This window comes from Fukomys damarensis, unplaced genomic scaffold (assembly GCF_012274545.1).
Source record: "Fukomys damarensis isolate Sample0158 unplaced genomic scaffold, DMR_v1.0_HiC HiC_scaffold_23, whole genome shotgun sequence".
In the NCBI taxonomy this organism is placed as follows: Eukaryota; Metazoa; Chordata; class Mammalia; order Rodentia; family Bathyergidae; genus Fukomys; species Fukomys damarensis.
Genome location: NW_022900935.1, coordinates 5657193 through 5679424, shown reverse-complemented (window position 1 = coordinate 5679424; position 22232 = coordinate 5657193). Strand labels below are relative to the sequence as shown.

The following is a 22232-nucleotide window of genomic DNA, read 5'->3' as shown; positions in this document are numbered from 1 at the left end:
ATTAACCGTCTTGTCCATTTCTAAGTGTTTTACTTCAGGACTGCTAAACACATTCACATTGTTATGCAACCAACACCACCATCTATCTCCAGAAGATCTCATCTTTGCTAATTGAACTGTTGTATGTACTTCCCAGTCCTCTCTTCGCCCAGCCCTTGGAAGCCTCCATTCTACTGTCTATGGATTTGAGGACTGCACATGAATGGAATCATGCAGCACTTGTACTTGTGTGATCAAATCGTACCACTTGGTATGATGCTGTATGAGGGTTTCCATTACCGTAGCAAAATACGGCCTTGTACCTGAGGCTGCTAAACCTTATAAACAAAAGAGGCTTATTTAACTCACAATACTGGAGGGTCAGAGTCCAAAACCAGGCAGCCCCACTGGCTCATCTCTGGTGAGGGCTTAGCAGCAGATGGTGTCATAGTGACGTGAGCATCTATAAGGGGAAGAGATGAGGCAACGGAGCAATTCCTGGGCTGGGCTTGTGCTTAACCTTTTCCAGGGGCAGCTTCCCTATGGACTGAGGGCCTCATCTCGTAAATGTCCTGACCCTTCTCAGTGCTGCCGCACTGGGGACCAAGCTCTCAGCCCTTGCAGGACACAGTCAAACCCTTCTAAACCATAATAAATGTACTCAAGGCTCATCAAGGTGGTAGCATGTGTCAAATTTTCCTTCTTTTACACTGAGTTCCTTTTTAAGGCTAAATAATATCTTATCGGATATATACACTATGTTTTGTTTCTCTGCTCATCTGTTATTGGACACTTAGATTGCTTTCACCTTTTGTCTGTTGTGCATAACGTTGCTATGGGAACACGAGCGTACAAATATCTCTTTGAGACCCTATTTTTTTAAAATTGAATTTATTGGTACATTTTAGGTAACAGTACAGTTACATTCATTATTGGGATCCTGTACCTTTACATGACAGGTCTTGGTTCTCATTTTTTCCCCTTGTCCCTGCCCTCCCTTCACCCCCTCTCTTCCTCTCCCCATTTACAAACACTTTATTTCCATTGTTTCATTTTCTCATATTTTTTTCTTTTCCCTTATTTCCTTTCCCCCTACCCTTGCCACTTTCCCTACACCTATTTTTGGCTTTTTTGGGTATGTTTCTGGAAGTGGGGTGTTACTGGATTTCACTTGGTATTACAATGGTAATTCCTTTTTTAATCTGTCAAGAAACTACTGTACTGTCTTCCATAGTGGTTACATGAAAAATACAGAAAACTTTATACATTGGTGTCAACCTTGAACAGAGACCAAGCTAATCTCTGTGTTGCTCCAATTTTGATGTATTGACTGCCAAAGTGAACACTCAAGGTGACTTTAAGGCAACAGTGGTGGAAGCTTCCGGCACTTCATTTCGGCTTTAGAAAGGTATAACTGACAAATAAACTTTTGTATACTTTGCCAGGGATTTTGCTCAGTTGTTCCACCACCTGCCTTGCAAAGGCCTGAGTTCGATCCCTGGTAAAAAAAAAAAAAAAAAAAAAAAAGTAAACCTTGATGTTTTCAGATATGTATGCATTGTAAAGTGATTAGCACAATCAAGGTAATTAACATATCTATCACCTCACTACTTATCACTATTTTATTTTTTTTAGTACTACGAATCAAATTCAGGACCTTGCACTTGCTAGGGAGGTGGGATACCACTGAGGTGCATCCTTATTTTTGTTTATTTTCCAGGGAGATAATTCACTATCATCAAATTTCAAATATAGTACATAATATATATTTTTATTTTTATTTGTTTTGGGTTTTTTTTGAGACAGGGTCTCATTATGTAGTTGAGACTGACGTGGAACTCACTGTGTAGCCCAGGCTGGTCTCGAACTCACAGCGATTCTCCTGCCTCAGCCTCCTGAGTGCTGGGATTACAGGTGTGCGCCACCACGCCTGGCTTTATAATATATATTTTAAAAAGTAGTCACCATGTTGTACATTAGATAGCCAGAACTTTTTTCACCTTGCATAACCAGAACAGATTGTTTTCTTGCTATTAAATTGCATATGTTCCTCATAACTTTTGAATATATATATATATATATATATATATGATTTGCGATATTTCTATTATGTAGACTGTATTTTAACCCCACTGATTTTTCTTCTGGTGTGCAGAAGATTTTTTGGTTCAATGTGATTCCACTTGTCCATTTTTACTTTTTTGCTGTAATTTTGAGTCAAATTCCCCAAATCATTAATTGGAACATCAAGAAACTTTTGCATATTTTCTCCTAGTAATTGTATATCTTTCAATTTTAAATTTAAGTCTTTAATCCATTTTAATTGACTTTTAAATATAATGTGAGATAATTAATTTTATTCTTTTATATGGCTAATTTTCCCAATACCATTTGTTGAAGAGATTGTCCTTTTCCATTACAGTGTATGTTATTGGTAGCACATAATACTGAATTTATTTCTGGGCTCTATTGTGATTCTGATTCCTCCAGCTTAGCTTCATTATTCTTGCTAAAAATTTCTTTGGCTATTTAGTCTTCTGTGATTCCATATGAATTTTAGGATTATTTTTCTGTTTCTGTGAAGAATGCCATTTGGGTTTTAATAGGAATTTTATTGAATCTATATTGAATCTGTAGATCATTTTGGGTTGTAGATTATTTAACAATAATAGTTCTGCAGTCCATGAACATGGGATACAATCTGTATCTTCATTTTCTTCATCAATATTTTATTATTCTCAGTGTACTAATCTTTCATTGCTTTGTTTAGTTTATTCCTAAGTATTTTATTCTTTTTGATACTATTATAAATTTGAATTTTTCTTGATTTCTGTTTCAAGTAATTCACTGTCAGTGTACAGAAAATTTGCTAGTTTTTGTGTTTCTTTGTATCCTGAAACTTTATTGACTTTGTTATTAGCTTTAATAATAGTTTTTTTTTCTGTCTTTAGGATTTTGTACACATAAAATACATTATATGAATGGAGATAATTGACTTTTTCATTTCTGATTTGAATTTTTAAACTTCTTTTCTCCTCTAAATGTTCTGGCTGGGACTTCCAGTACTATGTTGAACAAAAGTGGCGAGGGTTGGCATCCTTGACTTGTGCTAGGTTTTTCATCAAGTGTGATGTTAGCTATGGGCTTGCAAAATATAGCCTTTATTATATGTATGTATGTTTCTTCTATACTTACTTTACTGAGAGTTTAAAAAGATATGAGTGGGTGTTGAATTTTGTCAAATGCCTTTTCTGTATCTATTAGATGATCTTATGGGCTATGTCTTTATTCTGTTAATGTGGTATACCCCATTTATAGATTTTTATATGTTGAACCATCTTTTCATCACTGGAATGAATCCTCCTTGTTCAAGATCTATAATCCTTTTTAATGTGTAATTAAATTTGATTTGCTAGTATTTTACTGAGGATATTTTACATTTCTAAGAAGATATTGCATCTATAAACAAGAATATACTATAAAAAGCTTGCAGAAATAAAAAAATAGTTAAAAATTTTAATAAGTGGGAGACAAAGTCAAGGATATATGATATAAAAATAGATAAAAAGTTGAAAGGATGGGAATGATGAAAAAATACATAGAGAATAAGATCTACAAATCCCACCTCTGATTAACAGGATTCTGGAGAGAAGATAATAAAGACAGGAGAGGGGGAAAAAAGAAGATAAGGAGAGGGGATGACATACAAGAATGTAAGGAAAAATTTTCTAAGATAATGGACAACAGGCTCTTGACTGAAAAGGCCCTCAAAGGACATGTTACAGCAGAGAACAAAGATCCATGTCAAAGAAATCATAGATATGTTTTAGAGTCCAGGGCTAGGAGATCTCCTTAAAGGCTTCTAACGAGTAAACTAATTCAAAGGAGATCAGACACAAAAGAATAGAATCAAATGATGTCAAATATCTCACCAGTAATACCAGATAACAGACAGTAACTGAACATAGCATTAGAATCTTATAGAATATAATTTTCAATTCAAAATTTTATACCCTGCTAGTGTATCAGCCAAGTATGATGATAGAATTGAGGCATTCTTCCTATCTATAGACAATTTGCCTGCATCATGTTCTCTCATAGAAAGTATTGAGAAAATGACCCAGTATATCCTGAATAATCTGAAAGGGAAAAATTCATAGGACCCAGGAAATAAGGAACAGAGGTTAAGAGAAGGCCCAGGTTGATACCTCAGAGTGCCACCAGTCCAGAGTGAAAGAGGAGGTTGAGAATGATTAAGTGAAAAGAATTCTGGATATGCATATACATTTTTAAAATATAAAATAATAATTAATTTTAAAAACTACCAGAGTCCTATACATGAAAGGAAATATAATCATGTACTATTTCATTTTGCAACAAAATCAAATAGTCTGTTTTATATCATAATGATGTAAACTTTTATATCAGTGAGAAATATTTCTTATGTAACTAACTGAAAATTCAAGCTAGCTTAAACTATGAAGAGAATTACAATATTTTGTTCACATAATTTAGGAGAAGTATGAAGGTAATTTAGGCTCCTGATGAGGTTTGATCTAGGAGTTCTTTAAAATCTTTAATTTTCATCTCTCTTCTTCTTGGTAAGACTGGCTTTCCTACATGGTTGCAAGAGGGGTTTCAGCACTTAAGAGACTTCATTTTTCCTCATTTATGTCTATCAGGGAAAGAATATTTCTGTTCTCCCGAAGAACAAGAAAATTTTGGATTGTACATTTTAAATTTTTCTTTAAAAATAATTTTATTTTTAATTGACTCAGTAATTGTACCTATCTATGGGATATAATTAATATTTAATACATGTATACCAGCTATAATCAAATCAGGGTAACTGGCATATCTATCACCTCACATGTTTATCATTTCTTTTTATCATTTATTATTGCATCCTCTCTAGGAACTACTTGAATTCAATTAATTGCTATCAAACATGGCTACCTTACTGTGCTACAGAGAGAAAATTAGAAGTTATCCTCCTATCCAACCTACACCCATTAACCACCCTTTCTGTATCCCCCATCCCCTATATGCTTCAAAGATTCTGGTAACCACTATTTTTTTTTTCTACTTCTTTGAGATCAACTTTTAGCTGCATATGTCTGTGAAAACATGCAATATTTTTCTTTCTGTGCCTGATTTATTTCATTTAACATGGTGTCCTCCTTTTTCTCTCCAGATTGCTGTAAATGACAGACTTTTATTTTTTTATAGTAGATTGATTTTCTATTGTGCATGTATGCTACATTTCTTTATCCATTCATCTGTCAGTGGACAGCTAGTAGGATGGTTCCATATCTTGGTTATTGTGAACAGTGCTGCAATAGGCATGCCAGTGCAGATATCTTTTTAATATACTAATTTCAGTTCCTTTGGATTTATACTCAGGGGTAGGATTGCTGGATCATATGGTAGTTCTATTTCTTGTTTTCTGAGGAAACCTCATACTGTTTTCCATGGTGTCTGTACTAATTTTACGTTCTCACCAAAAATGCATGAATTTCCCTTTCTCCACATCCTTCTGGTATTCATGATCTTTTTGTGTTTCTGAGGATAGCCATTCTAACTGGGGAGAGATGATATCTCATTGTGGTTTTGGTTTGTATTTCCGTGATGATTAGTAATGTTGAGTATTTTTTCATATATTCATTGATTATCTTATATCCTCTTTTGAGAAATATCTATTTTGGTCTTCCATCCATTTTAAGATTTGATTATTTTGTTATTATTATTTTGCTATTGAGTTATTTGAATTTCTTGTAGAGGCTGAAAATTATTTTCTTGTTGGGCGAAGAGTTGGTAAATACTCTCATTCTACAAGTTGTCTTTTTATTCGGTTGAGTTTTTCCTCTGTTGTACGGAAATCTTTGAGTCTGATGTCAACTTTTGCTTTTGTTGTCTGTGTTTTCAGGGTTATGCCCAGAGAAATCTTTGAGCTGACCAATAGCCTATTGTGCTTCTTCTATGTTTTTTTTTTTCTTTCTAATTCTTTCTTACTCTTAAGTCTTTGATTCATTTTGAGTTGATTTTTAAAAAATGGTGGTATTTAGGGGCCTGGGTACTCCTTTCTGTGTATGGTTCCCAGTAACATTTATTGAAGACTTTCCTTCTTCCAATATATGGCCTTGTACCTTTATTACAAAAAAGTCAGCTGCAAATATATGGATTTATGTCTGTTACATTGGTCTATGTGTCTGTTTTTGTGCCTGTACAATGCTGCTTTGGTTATTATGGATTTGTTATGTGTTTTAAATCAAATATTGTAATATCTAAGCTTTGTTCTTTTTTTTTTCAGGATTGCTTTGGCTATTCAGGATCATATTTCTATAAGAATTTTAGGAGTTTTAAAATATTCCTGTGAAGAATGTCATTGGTATTTTAGTAGGTATTGCATTAACTCTTAGATTGCTTTGGAAAGTAGAGGCACTTTAACAATATTAATTATCCCATCCAGTTTTTGAACTTTGAACTCATTTTTATTCTCTGTATGTGTGTCCTATTAAATTTCATTCTAAGTGTTTTGCAATTTTCATAATAGAGATCATTAACTTCATTAAACTTAAATTCTTAAGTATTTTATTCATTTTTTTGTAGCTACTGTTAACAGAGTTTCTCTTTGCAGGAATTTTATTATTAGTGTATTAGAAAGTCATTGATTTTTATGTTGATTTTGTATCCTGCAACTTTACTGAATTTGTTTGTTAGTTCTAACAGTCTTTGGTGAAGTCTTTAAGTTTTCATCTAAAAACTCAAATAGGCAAATAGGGATCATTTCACCCCTTCCTTTCCTATTTGAATGTCTTTTATTTGTTTTTCTTTATTGCTTTGGCAAAGACTTCCAACACTACATTGAATAAGAGTAGTGAAAGTGAACATCTTTGTCTTTTCTTGATCTCAGAGGAAATTATTTCAGTTTTTCCACATTCAGTATGATGTTGGCTATTGGTTTGGTATAATTGTCTATACACTTTGTTTTTTTCATGTACATTTTTTTCTATGCCTAAGTTTTTCAGTTTTATGACATCATAAAGGATTGTTAAATTTTATAAAATGTTTTCTTTGGCATTAAAATGATCATGATCATATGGTTTTTGTCCTTCACTCTGCAGATGTGATGTATTACATTTATTGATGGTATTATGTTGAAATATCCTTGCTTCTCACTTGATAATGATGCATAATCCTTTTTATGTGCTGTTGAATTTGATTTGCAAGTATTTTGCTGAGAATTTTCACATCTATGTTTACCAGGGATGTTGGTCTGTAGTTTTTTTGTTGTTGTTGTTTTGTGTTCTTGTCCGATTTTGGTATCCAGATAGTGTTGGCCTCACAGAATAAGTTTGGAAGGGTTCCTTCCCTTTTAATACATTGAAGTAGTTTGAGAAGAATTCGCACTCATTCTCTAAAGGTTTGATCACATTCACTGGTGAAGTCATCTGGTCTTGTGCTTCTGTTGGTTGAAAGACTTTTTATTACTTCTTCAGTCTTGTTACTTAATGGAATGTTCAGGTTTTTTATGTCCTTGTGGTTCAGTTTTGGCAGATGATATGTGCTTAGAAATTTATCCATTTCTTCAGGTTTTTTAGTTTGGTGGTACATGGTTGTTCATAATAGAGCCGAGTAATCTTTTGTATTTCTGTGGTGTCAGTTACAATATTTCATTTTTCACCTCTGATTTTATTTATTTGAGTCTTCTCTCTTTTGTCTTAGTCTAGCTAAAGTTTTGTTCGGTTTGTTTGTTTTTTCATAAAACCAACTCTTTATTTTATTTCAACCTCCCGAGTGGTGGGGTTACAGGGGTGCGCCACCACGTCTGTCTTAACTGTCAGTTTTTAAATATCTTCTTTTTTTTTGGTACTGGGGATCGAACTCAGGTCCTTGAGCTTGCAAGGCAGTCACCAGAGCCACTGAGCTACATCCCTGGCCCCGGTTGTTGTTATTCCTTTCTTGCTAATTTTTGTCTTTTCTATTTCCTTGAATTGTGTTATTGTGCTATTTCTTTGAACTCTTTCCTATTTTATTGATGGAAGTATTTATTAGAATAAATTTGCTTCTTTTTATCTTTATTAAGTTTATTGGTGCGTTTTCGGTATACAATACAGTTATAGTCATCACTGGGAACTTGTACCTTTACATGACTTATCTTGGTTTTTATTTTTCCCCATTCCCCAGCCCTCCCTTCACTCACTCCACCCTTCCCTGTTTACAAAGATATCGTTTCCATGTTTTTCCTTTTCACATATTTTTCCTTTTCCCCTTTTTACCTTTCCTTTACCCCTCCCACTTCCCCTACTCTTTTAGACCTTTTCTTCCTATTACACAATATTAATTATACATTTTGATTCTTATTTACACGTTTAGTTTTTCATACCAGAGAAACTATTCAGTATTTACAAAGAGAAACTATTCAGTATTTACACGTGTGTGACTTATTAATTTCACTTAACGGTATGGCCTCAATGTGCATCCACTTAGCTATAAATCTCTCTTGTTTCTCGTGCTTTATGGCAGAGTAGTACTCCATTTTATAAAAAAAAAATCATCTTATTCATTCAGTCTCCAGTTAATGGGCACTTGGGCTGTTTCCAAATTTTAGCTATTACAAACTGTGCCGCTATAAACATGGGTGCATATATATTGGTGTTTTGCCTCTCAGCACCACCGTAGGCTTTTGTGCATTAACATGATCACGATCATACAGTTTTTGTCTTTCACCATGTAATCCCTCTCATGACGTGCTGCCACATCACAGGCCCAAATGCAAGGGTTTGGGTCTATTTTAGGATCTCTATCTCTTTGCTGAATTTCTCATCAATATCATAAATCGTATTCTTAATTTCATTGAATTGAATATATTCTCTTTTATCTCACTCAGCTTCCTTAAAAATCATTATTTTGAATTCCTTTTCAAGCAAGTCATTGATTTATTTTTCTCTTATGCCTTTCACTAGAGACATTGTGTTTCTTCGGAGGTATTATGTTAGCTAGTTTTTTCATGCTTTTGTGTTCCCATGTTTATAACGTGTGCATTTGGCAGATCATGTGCCTCTACCAATTTTGTAGGGGATTTTTTGTGATAAAAGACTGTCTGCTGGCATGTGTCCTAGGTGTCAGTTGGATATGCTGCATGGATGTTGGGCCAGGTGGGTACTTTAGTGTAGCGTTTGTAGCTTCTTTACTTGTAGTCAATATCAGCAATGCCTGTGGGTCTCTCAGTGGTCAAGGCTGTGGGCTTTGTGCAGTTGCACTGGCAGCTGGAAGGCAACTCTCTTAGGTGGGATAGCTTCTCTGTCAGCTCTGAGCATGGTGCACCCGGCTGTGAGTGTGAGGCTTCTGTCAATTTCTTTGCATAATGGAGGCAGGGCTGCCCTGGTAAGTTCAGGTAGGTGTGACATGGCATACCCAGTAGGGGGCAGAGTGCTTGTCAGTGTGTGAGGACTGCACAGATGACTTTATATGGCCTTTGGGGCTGACTTGCTCGGGAAAGATTGCTTCCCAGGAACAATGATGAGTGAGCAGGTTGCCTATCTATGCCTTGTGACGTTAGTGGGCTGAGCTCCTGAGAATGGGCTGGCCAGGTACTTCTTGATGCTGTGGGAGGAGGGTAGGCAGCACCATCTGGCTGCTTTCTGTGGCTGAGAGCCCAAGCATGGGTGGGCAATGTGATTCTGCTGCTTTCTGGGGCCTTCACAGGCAGTGGTTCAGAGTGGGCTACCTTTGTGCTCCCCAGAGCTGTGGGAGGCAGGTGGGGACATCTGGCTAGTCTGCAGGGTTAGGTCGGTGGAGCTACTGGGAACTGTCACTTGGCTGCTTCACAGAACTCCAGGTGGGCAGGACACTCTGGGCCAGGAGCCTTGGGTGGCATGGGGGGAAAGCGTGGACTGGACTCTTTCTCTAGGACAGTTTAGGGGTGTGGTAACCCAGAAATTCCTTAAACTGGACCCAGAGCTTGTGAAGGCTGCAGACTTCTCTGGCAGTAAATGTTTCAGGTATCCGTGGAATGAGTGGAGACCACTGGGTGCCTCCTGCTTATCTGTTTCTGCCAACTGAAGCCCCTCTTCCTTTAGGATTGACCTGTAGGGAGAGCGGGTGCTGTGTGCTTTGTTTCTCTCTCCATAATGGTGGCATGTCTCACTGTGCCCCGCAGTATCTCTGCCACAAACCCATTGCACTCCAGAGCATAGCCTCACACACTCCAGTGAAGTTGTGGTTTTGTTTTTTTGTCTTGCTTTGGTTTTCATTATGTGCACGTGGGGAGCACATTGGGCAGCTCTAGTCAGCCACCTTGCTGATGTCACTTTTTCCCATGCCTTGCTTGGACCATTCCTAGAGCTTAGGCATGGGACTCAACCAGTCACATCCCAGCCCTGTAGTTGGATGTGGAGTCAGAATCCTGGAGAGGTAGTGACTCTGAAAGGGCATCAAGGTGGCTACAACAGCTGGCTACCAAACAGTCAATGTCTATTTTACCATATAAATTATGTAAATAAAATCAATAAAATAGTTGTATGGGGCAATACAGGTTGGGGAAACAAAAAAGCCAAACCACATCTATCATAATTCAACAATCAGTACAGAACGTCGTATTTATGGATTAGTTTAAATATATTGTTTGGAAATGTGGAGGTAGCTAGTAGAAAGAAAAAGCCAGCTGCAGGAGTTATCAGCTGTGACCTCTGGGGAAGCAGGCTGGGAGGTGAGATGGGATGGGATAAAGCATGGTGGGTTTTCCAAAGTTTTTTTTTGTACAATTTAATTTTAAAACAGGGTTCATGCATTACTTTGATTAAAATTTAACAAACCCCAAGCTTTTGTGAAAAATATGAAACGGTATAAAACGAACAAAACAAAACAAAACAAAACAGGGGCTGCAGATTGCCTGGTAACAAAACGTACAAAACTCCAAAATGGTATCCTCCTACCCCACGCCACTGTTTTAGTTAAATCATAGGCCGTGATCATGTGCGGTATTCTGCAGCTCCCTGTGCCTCTAGCACACTGCTGCATTTCCCTGGACAGTAAGTAGGAAGACATTGCCTTCGTTTCAGAAGTAGAGATTAGGACACATCAAGGCAAAGTGTTTGGAAAGTTTTCAAAAGCGAAAACTCCAACTTTTTCCAGCAATGCAGGGCCTGAGGCCTCCCGTGAACAACACACAATGTAATCACACAAAGACAGTCACAAAGGATGCTGACTTTGGGGCTGTTGAGGGCTCTGCTAGGGCTCCTTCCTTTCCTGTGGGTGAGACTGCGCTGTATCGTCCTGCCTTCCATCACAGGCCATCTCAGAGCCCAGGTGATTTCTCCTCCTCTCTCTTGAGACCACGAACGTTGCTCCAGCAGCTCACAAAGGCCTCTTCTGTAGTTTGCATTACCAGCCTGATCCCAAACTTTGCTCCTCCAGGGACCCTGGAACTGGCAGGGGTGTAAAGAGCCATTTCTGGGGCTCAGGGAACACATAGAAGTTGTGCTCCTCACAAAGCCAGTACCATAGACATATTCCCAGGCATGAAGCTTGCAGCTTGAGCACCCTGGACCCTCTCATCTGCTGCAGCTGGAGGTAACCTCCAGTGATAAAAGCAGGTCCAAAATGGATGATTAGAAGTGGCAGGACAAGGTGCTGGTTTTAAGAACTGATGACATCTTGCTTCACCAGTTGGGGAGTTGTATCCAGCCTGACAGCAAATTCATCCTAATTTAAGAAAGTTCTGTTTGTTTGTTTGTTTATTTATTTTGAGACAGGATCTCACTATGTCGTTATACAGTACTAACTGGCCTTGAATACAGGATCCTCCTGCCTCAGCCTCCTGAGTTCTGGGATTACAGGTGTGTGCCACCTTGCCTGGCAAGACAAATCTGTTGGTGGGACTTTGGTTTCACAGCAGTGAGGCAACATGTTCTTTTCTGAGATGGAATTTTGGGAGCAGTGAGGAACCAGACTGCTCTTAATCACAGTGTTAAAAGCATGTCTTCACTTGGGGGTCATGGGAAACCAAGACTGAAGAAATTTTTTCCTTACCATCTTGCTGGATCCCAGAGAAGACCAGGTTGGGATGAGGATCTAAAGCCATGTCGGAAAGATAGGACAAAGCAATTCTGTAGCCGAGGCAGCAGGCCAGAGCACAGTGTCAGGCTGGTGCCCAGAGTGAGAGCTAACCTTCCGTCCTGTGAGCCCTTCTGCTCCCCACAAACCTGCAGGGGGAATTTTTGGTGGATTTTTAAGAGAGCAGAAATAATCTGGAGAGGTGCAACGACACAGGAATGAAGCAGCAAGTTGACTAGAACCCAGGCAGCTGCTTGACATTCAAGTGACAACCAGACACAGAAATCGTCCTCAGGGAGCTTCAGAGATCCCCGTGCAGGAAAACCCGAGGAAGGGCCAGGCTTTCTTCCAACCAAGATGTTCAGGGATGTGGACTGTCACTATCTAGATTTAAAGAGCATTGATTTTAGTAGGCTATAGAACTCGGGAGTATGGAGGGCTTCTTGAGGACATTAAGTCCAATTCTAGTACCAATGTCTTAGCTGCTTATTACTAGAGTTTGGTGCTTCCCCCAACTCTGATTGGAGAAACGCAGTCAGTGCGGGATGTCAGCCATCACAACCAAAGCAAGTGCCGGATATACAGCAGGCTAACTCCACCCAGCGCAGCCTTACAACTGGACACATTTACTGAAATCATTCCGACTGGACAGCTCCCACAAGCTCCCACCTCAATTCCCACCCTTTCAGCTGAAATGCCTGACCTGTTTGAGCTTCAACTCCTCATCCATGCCACACTCACTAACCTTCAACTCAATTTAGTCCAAACAATTCTCATGGCTTCTCATGGGAAAAATTGGGGGTTATATTTTAAAGGATGGTGGTGGCAGTGGGACCAAAGCTCAAGCAGGAAACACAGAATTATAGAATAGCAATCCTCCCTCGTTTCTGAATAAATAAATGCCACTTCAGCTGAAAAGTCACTTTTTTTTTTTTTGCACACACCACATGTTCAAAGCCTACATTGGAATTTTGTGTTCTGAGTTGACAGCACACCCCTATCAAGTATGTCTAGTAAAATATTTAGGGCTAACAGAAGTTTAAATCTCACAGAAGCAACTGAACTCACGCAAAATTTTTGACTTATCAGAAGAGAAAGGCAAGGAATAAATATGAGAAAAGGTAAAAAATGGAAACAAAATCTTTGTAAATAGGAGGGGTGGAGGGATGGAAGGAGGGCAGGGGAATAGGGAAAAAATAAGAAGCAAGATACATCATGTAAAGGTACAAGTTCTCAATAATGAATGCCAACATATTGTATACCTAAAATGCATCAATACAATGAATGAATTTAAAAAAGAGAAGTAACTGCACTTTATGTCGTGTACTTTCATGACTTCTATGGAAGAGAATAAACCAGAGAAAATGTTTGAGTGAAAAAAAAAAAAAGAAAAAAGAAAAAAACTTTCATCTAAAGATTAAACCTAATTAGAGTTTATGTTTTCACTCTCATGGCCTGGATTTCCAGTTTTCACTCTTCATTTGCTGACAATAAATAGAATTCCAACCCCGAAGTAGGCAGAGTTTTCAGGGAAGAGTCCCCGCCACCTGGAACCTTCACAGCAGCGAGCTCCGTCCTAGTGTCTTCTGAGCAGCCGCCCCGAGCTTCCCGGGAAGTGGGAAGAGGTCCCAGTCCTAGACTGGGGAAGCCCCGTGCACACGGTGTTTCCTCTCTGCCTCTCCTGTCGAGAGCAGAGTATCCCCCTGGGTTATAGCTCTCAAGCAGCCTGACCTCCTCATGTTCTCTCTGGCTCTTCAGTCCACAGACTTGCAGCTTTTCCTGCGGAAGTACCTTTCAGAAGGAGGTAGGGGCGTGCAAGGTCTGGGTTCTGTCTGTCGTGTCAGAGAGGTCGAGGTCCGATCCTGACTCCACTGCCCACCCCCTGTGAGACCTTGCGTGTGTGGGCCCGACTCCGATCCGGAATCTGGGGGTGACACAGCCCTAGCTCATGGGGTGCTGTGGTGGTAAAGAGATGGTGCCTAGGCAGAACTTGACACAGGTGGGCATCTGATGATTACTTCCTCTTTGAAAGGAAGGAGGTGAGAAGCTGTTTATTGGAATATAAAATGTAAATCTGTACTTTGATATAACATTCAATGAATGAAAACTCTTAAGGGCCAGGGTCCTTATTGTTCTGATTTTTGGCTCGTCTTAGAGTAGAAATAGAATAAATAAGAGGGAACTGTTAAAGAACGTACAAACTCCTAGCTAATCAACACATAATGAAGGTAAGCAGGCATGAAAGGTAAAGCAAACGTTTGTCCAGCAGACAGGGGCCAACCCTGTGACTCCTGCCCCTGCCCCTAAGCATTTTCCTTGCCTAGGCAGACATCACTAATCAATCAAAGCACCTTGTCTTGTTGAGCCCTGATTCTCCTTCATTATACTTTTAATTTCCTTTTTTCTCCCCCTGTACTAAAACATTTTAAAGAAAATCTCAGCTATTCTGTTGTTTCATATCTGTAGAGTATATCTCTAAAAATATAGATGTTTTCTTACATAACAACAATTACATTATCACACCTGACAAAATTAACAATAAATCCCTTGTTTGTCTGGTACTTTGTCTGTAAACAAATTCCCTGCTTATCTCAGAGCTTACGGTTATGTCTAACACAGCTGTTTTAAACAGAGTTTTAAGCAGAAGTGACATTTTCAGATGGCGGAGTCAGAAGCATCTTCAGGCTGCCCCTTGGGGAATAGAGGAGAGGGAGGGGCATCTCCTACTAGGATGACCTGGTGTGGAGTGTGGATGTGGGCACCCACTCTGCCTTCCTTTCTCAGAATTCCGGCTCTCTGAATCCTCTTTTGCCAGGAAGCAAAGGGACCCTCCTAAAAACAGGACTCGGGAACTCTGTGTCACAGTGATCTTCAGGGATGACTCCAGCAGACAGAGCCTTGTCCTGCCCCGTCCTGTCCTGCCCTGCCCTGCAGCGAGTGGGTGGGTGATACAAGCAGAGGGGTTATGGAGGTCTTCAGTCCCTAGGAAGTTGTTAATCTGACCCTGGAGGGCTGGGCATGGGAGTTAGATGTCCCCCTGCCTCGCTGTGTCAACTCAATGACCCCTCTGCAACCCAGAGAGCAGGCACACTTTGTGCTTTGGAATCAGCTGCTCAAGAGCCAGCAGGGACTGGCATGGATTTTCCATTTCCTGTGAATGCAAGGAGATTGAAGGCTCAATTTCAGGATGCCTGGGCCTGCACAAAGGCAGTGATGATGGCTATTGTCTGCAAAATGGCCCATTGTGGAGATGGAGGGGGGGGCTGGAAATAAAAGAAAGTCTTCCATCAATGACTGTCGATTTCTTCCTTGGGGAGCTGAGATTTACTCTGGCACACAAAGGTCTGATTTAGTGCAAGGCACACTGAAGTCCGCAGAGAGGATGTTCTGGGGGAATCAGCACAGGATTTCAACTGAGACCCCACCATTTCAGGGGTCCTGCTGCCCAGCTACTGGGCCTGACAGAGAGATCAGCAGTCAGGAAGCTGGGCAGAAATGGGGTGGGACAGCCTGGGATGGGGATGATGGGATTCCTAGGAAACTGGGATGGAAAAGAGACCTGAGGGTTTGTATTTTGACCTTAGGATCTTTATGATATTTCTTCAGTCCTGCGATGGAAAGTAGGATTTTTGTTTTTCTTTTCCTCTTTCCCTTTTGTTTCTTTCCCTCCCTCCCTCCCTCCTGCCTTCCCTTCCTTTTATTCAGTCGTCACTCATTTAGTCCCTCATTTATTCAATGACCAATTATCAAGGGCCTCTCTACATGTCAGTAGGAAGAGCCTCCCTGCTGTGCCCAAGGCTTAGGATGAGGTGGCAAAAAAGACATGGTCCCTGCCTTTGTAGGACTTACAGACCTTGGATGGGACAGATGCCAAATCATGAATGCGTGGATAATGCAATGATCACAAATTGTACGTTTTATGAAGAAAACAAAAGTGCTAAGACAGGAAATGAGACTTCTTGCTTCCTCCCATGTTCTATCAACCAGTGTGGGTGGCAGTGGAGCACAATCCAGTTCACTCCCTCCCCTCACAGCTGGGTACACAGCAGCTCCCTCATCCCTGGGAGCTCGTTCCAAGACCCCAGTGGATTCCTGGAAGTGTAGACAGCAGTGAGCTCCATCTATACTATGTTTTCCCCTGCACTTACATGCCCATGATGCTTAATTTACAAACGAGGCACAGTAAGAGATTAACAATAATAGTACGGTAGAATAGCTTCAACAATTATTATAATAAAAGTTACATAAATGCGGTCTCTCTCACGTTATCTTAATTTACTGTACTCTTCTTCTAGCAATGAGGAAGGTGAATGACGTAGGCCTTGTGGGACCCAGAGGCTGCTTGATATCAGTCTGCTACCCTGGGCTCCGATAACCAAGCTGGTACTAATAGAGAAAAGCATGCGGGATGGACAAAGCGAAGACTCAGGTTCTGGTGGGATGGAGAGATTTCATTGTGTTACTCAGAATGGCGCGCAATTTAAAACTTAGGAATTGTTTATTTATGGAATATTTTTATTTGATCTTTTCAGACTATGGTTGATTCTGGAAATCAAAACTGTAGATAAGAGAGAGGGACCATTGCACTTAACTATCTTGACTGTCCGGTCAGGCCCCGCCCTGTCAGGCAGGAGGGAGTCGAGGACTCTAGCACTGCCCCTGAGGCTTTGTGTCAAGGCTTTTGGGCTGCTGATTAGTCTTCAACTTTCACTTTGAGCCTCGTACCCATACGCTATTCCAGAGAGCCTTTTTCCCCCTACAAATATATATTTTAATCTTACTGAGATATAACTTACATACTGTGAAAGACATAGATCTTGTTCCATCAGCTTTTAGCTTCATCTATTTTGAAACTGTTAGTATTAGACAGGTACACATTTAGACTTGTTTGTCTTAATTGATTTTTTTTGTACCAGGGATCGAACTTAGGACCTTGTGCTTATGAGGCAGGGACAGCATCACTGAGCTAAATCCCCAGTCCTTAACTGATTCTTATTATGTGAAATGTCTCTACTAGTTGTCCATTGCTGAACCTATTTTGCCTGAAATTAATCTACTCATTCAGATCCCTTTTAATTGGTGTTTTCACGGTATATCCTTGACTCATCTTTCTTTCTTGTAACTTTTCTGTATTTTTATTGTGTATCTTACAATCATGATATAGTTGGGTATTTTTTTATCATCCATTTCTCCTTTTAATTGGACTGTTTCATCCATCTATATTTAGTGTAATTATTGATACCTATTTTCCTCTTTTGTTATTTGTCCTTTCTTTTCTATCTTCTTTGAATTCAAGAAAAAATTTAATATTCTAGTTTTATCTTTCCCACTAGTTAAAAAGTCTATTTCCCTTTTTATTTATTCTTATTTTTTCTTTCTTTCTTTTTTTTTTTTTTTTGGTACTGGTGATTGAACTCAGGTCCTTGCACTTGCAAGGCAGGTGGCAGAACCACTGAGCTAAAACCTCATTTTCTTTTTAAATGGATGCTTAGGAATTGCAGCATGCATTCTTAAATTATCAGAGTCTATCTTGAGTTTCTCATATGAGGAAAACCATGCAGTATTTAGGCTCGTGTGTCTGATTTATTTCATTTAATTTTATGGTCTCAAGATGCCACCATTTACCTACTAATGCCTCAAGCTTACCTTTATGGCAGAGTAGTAATCCACTGTGTCTAAGTATTGCAGTTTCTTTATCCATTCATCTTTCGAACCCAAAATATAAATGCAGTGTAAGAGCAAAGTAAAAGATAGAAAGAGGAAGTAGGGAGCTCTATTTTCAAATGGGAAAGGGAAGAAGAGTGGAAGGAAGGGGAGGTGAGGAAAAGGGATGGGATTAAAAGAATTGAAGACAAAAGGGCAATAAATACAGTTTTGCAAACAGAAAGGGGAGGAAGGTTGGAGGGAACAGGGAGGTGTGGGGTCAGGGAACAAATAATTAAGATGCGTTATGTGCTTGAACCAACTCCCCCTGATGAATGGAATCATCACACACTGCAAACCTGTACTAATGAAAAAGCTGATCTTGAATGTTACCAACCCACTTCACACGCAGTAAGAGAGGTACAACAGCATACTTCGAATTCTTTCCTCCTTTGTTCTAATCGTCACATTTAAGTTTTCCACATTAACTCCCACATTGTTTTAAATAGTAAATTTACTTTAGAGAAATTAGCAATTCAGGGAAAGACTCACATTTACTCATACGTGTCAGCTTTCTTCCTGTGGAGGATCTTAGCTTTCACGCAGAACCTCCCTCTGTGCCCGAAGAACTTTCATCAACATCTTACAGTCCGTGTCTGTTGTTGACAAATTCCTTACGCTTTTGTTTACTTCAAAATTTCTCTCTTCATTTTTCAGTTATTTCTGAAGATAGACCTGGAGGGCAATGAAGTTGTTTTTCTGAAGCTGTTTTTCTTTCAGCAATTTAAAGTCTCTGTAACCTTCTAATTTGCATTGTCTATAATGGTAAATCAGTGAATGTTCTTATCTTTTTGTCTTCCGTTCCCTGTCTGTGCTCCTTTATTTTCTTAGCTGCTTTTAGACTTTGTTCTTTATCTTTGTTTTCTCAGAGATTTTATTATGTTTTGGTGCTGGTGGTAGAGGCAGTGGTGGTTGTGTGTGTGTGTGTGTGTGTTTTTTTTTTTTTTACTATTGCTTGCAATTTGCTGAGTTTTTTGGATTTATAGGTTGACTTTTCATCACATTTCAAATGTGTTTAGCTTTTTAAAAATGAGAAGACCTTATATTTGGAGCAGTTTTAGATTCACATCAAGAGTGAATGGAAAGTAGAACCCCTCCCCCCTCCCGCCTCCTCCACACCCGCGGCCTCTCCCACAAACATCCCGCCTTAGTGTGGTATGTTTCTTACAGTCGACACACTGACCCAGACCATTCCTTCTCAATCAGGGTCTATCGTCTGTGTTATTGTTCTGTAGTGGTGTTATACATCCTACGGATTTTGACAAGTGTGTAGTGACATGTACTCACTATATACAGAATAATTTTCCTGCTCTTAAAATCCTCTGTGCCCTGCCTATTCATTCCTCTTCTTTTTCTCTGAATCCCTGTCAACCACTGATAATTTTACTGTCTCCATAATTTCGCCTTTTCTGGAATGTCATATAGTTAGAATCATAAACTATAAAGCCTTTTCAGATTGGCCACTTTCTCTTTAGCAATATGCCTTTAAGACACCTCCATGTCATTTCATGGCTTGATAGTTCATTTCTTTGTAGTGCTGAAAAAGATTTCATTGCATGGGTGTGCCACAGTCTGTTCATCCACTCTACTTATTGTAGAATATCTTGTTTGCTTCCATGGTTTTGCAATTGTGAATAAAATTATTATAACCATTCCTGTGCAGGTTTGGGGTGAATACAGTGTTTTTTTTTTTCCTCTGATACAGGGGATCAAGCTAGGGACCTTGCACTTGCGAGGCAGGTGGTGGAAACATAGCTTTTGACATATTTGGATAAATATTAAGAAGTGCAGGCCTGGGATTTAGCTCAGTGGTGTCTCCACCTGCCTCGCAAGCTCAAGGTCCCGAGTTCAATCCCTGGTACCAAAAAAATAACAAAAAAGAAAAAAGAAAAAGAAAAAGAAAAAGAAATGCAATTGGTAAATTACATAAGAGTACATTTAGTTTGTGAGAAACTGCAAAAACATCTCCCAGAGTGGCCATACCATGGTGCATTCTCACCAACAATGAACCAGAGTCACTTCTTCAGTATTTACTATTGCCAGGCTTTTGGCTACTCTTTAAAAAATATTTTTGGGAAAGATAATAATTGCACATCTTTATGGGATACAGTGTGAAGTTTTAGTACCTTTATACAGTGTATATTGATCAATTCATGATGCTTAGATTATCTATCATTTCAAACATTTTGGCCATTCTAGTCGGTAGGGAGTAGTAGCTCACTGTTGTTTTAATTTGCAATTACCTAATGATGTATGAGGTTGAGCATCTTTTCGTAATTATTTGCCATCTGTATATCATTGCTGGTGAAGTGGCTGTCCAGATATTTTGTTAATTTTAAATTTGGTAGTTTATTACTCTTGAGCTTTAAGACTTTGTGTATTTTGGGTGAGACTTTTTTTGTCAGATATATCTTTTGCAAATATGGTCTCCCAGTCTGTGGGTTATCTTCTCATGGTTTTGATATTTTTCAAGATTTAAAAAATTTTTCCAAAACATTTTTCTGCCTCAATCTCTCACCTCTCTTTCTTGCTCTCCGATTCCATTTGTTTCCATAGTTGAGGTTCTTTCATAAGTCACCGGGGTTCTGTTCCTTTTCCTCTGCAGCCTTCAGTCATCATGGATTCAAGTGCTTGGCTTTTCAAATTCACTGAACTCTTCTTTCTAGTTTCTAATCTATTGTTGAGTTTATTTAGTTAATTTTTTATTCCAGACATACTGTATTTTCAGTTTGTAATTTCTATCTGAATTTTTATTTATTTATGTATTTTGTTTTAATTTTTTTTTGGTACCTGGGATCGAACTTGGGACCCTGCACTTGCTAGGCAGGCAGCAGAACCACTGAGCTAAATCCCTGGCGTTATCTGAATTTTTAAATAGTGTCTACTTATTTTTCTATTGTAGTTTCTCATTAGTTCACTCATTATATACATAGTCTCTTTTATATCCTTAAACATGTTTGTAACAGATGTTTCAAAAGTCCTTTGCTGCTAATTTTAATACCCATGTCATCTTTGATCTGTTTCTACTGATAATTTCTTCCTGGTTATAGATTTGCTTTTAAAAATCTTTTAAAATGTATATTGTGGACATTTTGGATACTGTATTGGGATCTGGACTTTTATTATTTATTTTAGAGTGTATTGCGTCTTTGTTCTGAAGGGCAGTAACATACTGGCAAATTAGCTTGGTGCTGTCATGGATTGATTTTAGGCTTTCCAGGGTGAATGTGGAAGACTGTTTACTATAAGGCTTTCTGGAGCCTCTGCTGGATACCCATGGTGTTCAGCAAGATCTCCCCACCCTGATGGCTCCCCCACCCCCAGCACCGTGTGGCCTGCAATAAAGCAATTTGGCTGCTATGCCAGGAGCTGTTCTCTTCCAGGCAGCACAAAGCCTCACTCTATGCATACACCGTTTAAAATCCAATCAGGCTGATCCTGGTGCTCTCCGTGCCTCTTCCAACCCCCATAGCCTGCCCCACAAACCCAGCTGCCTCAACTCCAATCTGTTTCCTTCATCTAGCAAGAACTCCGCCCTCTCTCTGGCTCCCTTCCCCATGCTGAGACTTGGAAAGTGACCACTGGCAGAAAACTGGGGTGGATGCCAAACTCACCCCACGAGTTTCCTCTTTTCAAAGATCACAGGCAGTTAAGAGTCAGAGATTTGCCAGCCTAAGAGCCAGAGTGAACTAGGAACCCTTATATCTCCCTGCTTCCCTCCCGTACCTTCTGCCCCTGGCTCTCCTATGGCCATTCCCTGGGAGGCAATGCAGGAGAGGAGCATGGGGCACTGGGAGAAAGGGAGCCCAGAGAAGGCAGGCTGGGCACTGCCCACTGCCTTTTGTGTATTCCTCCCCAGTGGAGCCCAAAAGAGGCTGGCAGCTGTATGTCATTGAGCTAGTTGAAGAGACAGGAGGGAGGGGCTGCTGGGGAGTGCAATTAGCTGACGGTTTGGGACTGATGAAGTGGATAATGAGAGGTGTTAGGACAGATTTTCATGCTAAATAGAAAAAAAAAAAAAGACAGGAGAGAGACTGTTACACATTAACCTGCTCAGGGCTGATCTATTGAGGAACCTACTCTCCATGAAGAGGTCAAGGACGAGAGGGTCCCAAACCTGAGCCAGCATCCCCTTCCCAGGTGGCCTCCTGGGGCATTTTCCTCATTACCTTCATCATCACTCGTGGTTACCAAGCTCACAAGGTTCGGGTCCTGGAACAACCATCTCTTCTGTGCTATCCCCCATTTAGTTGTTCTCAAACAACCCTCTGGAGTCAGTGTTAGCTATTACAGTAGATTTTACAGGTGGGCAAGCTGAGGTACAAGGAGGTGGAAGAACTCTCCCAAGCCACACTGTAAGCAGTGAAGCTGAGTTTCTCCCTGTGGTCGGACACCAGAACTTGGTAGTTGTAGCCTCGGTCTCGGTCTCGTGCTGTATTGTGATTTAGATCTAAAATGTCCTCCCAGAAGAGGGGTTGAAGGGGGGAGGGGAT

The 22232-nt window shown here is 39.7% G+C and overlaps 1 protein-coding gene and 1 pseudogene across 1 annotated transcript in view; one reads left to right on the top strand and one right to left on the bottom strand.

The window, feature by feature from the left end:
- Grik3 (glutamate ionotropic receptor kainate type subunit 3) overlaps positions 1 to 22232 on the top strand; it is a 478898-nt gene that overhangs the window by 167104 nt on the left and 289562 nt on the right. The gene's annotated exons all lie outside the window — the stretch shown is intronic.
- On the bottom strand, positions 1224 to 1321 carry LOC117287403 (annotated as a pseudogene).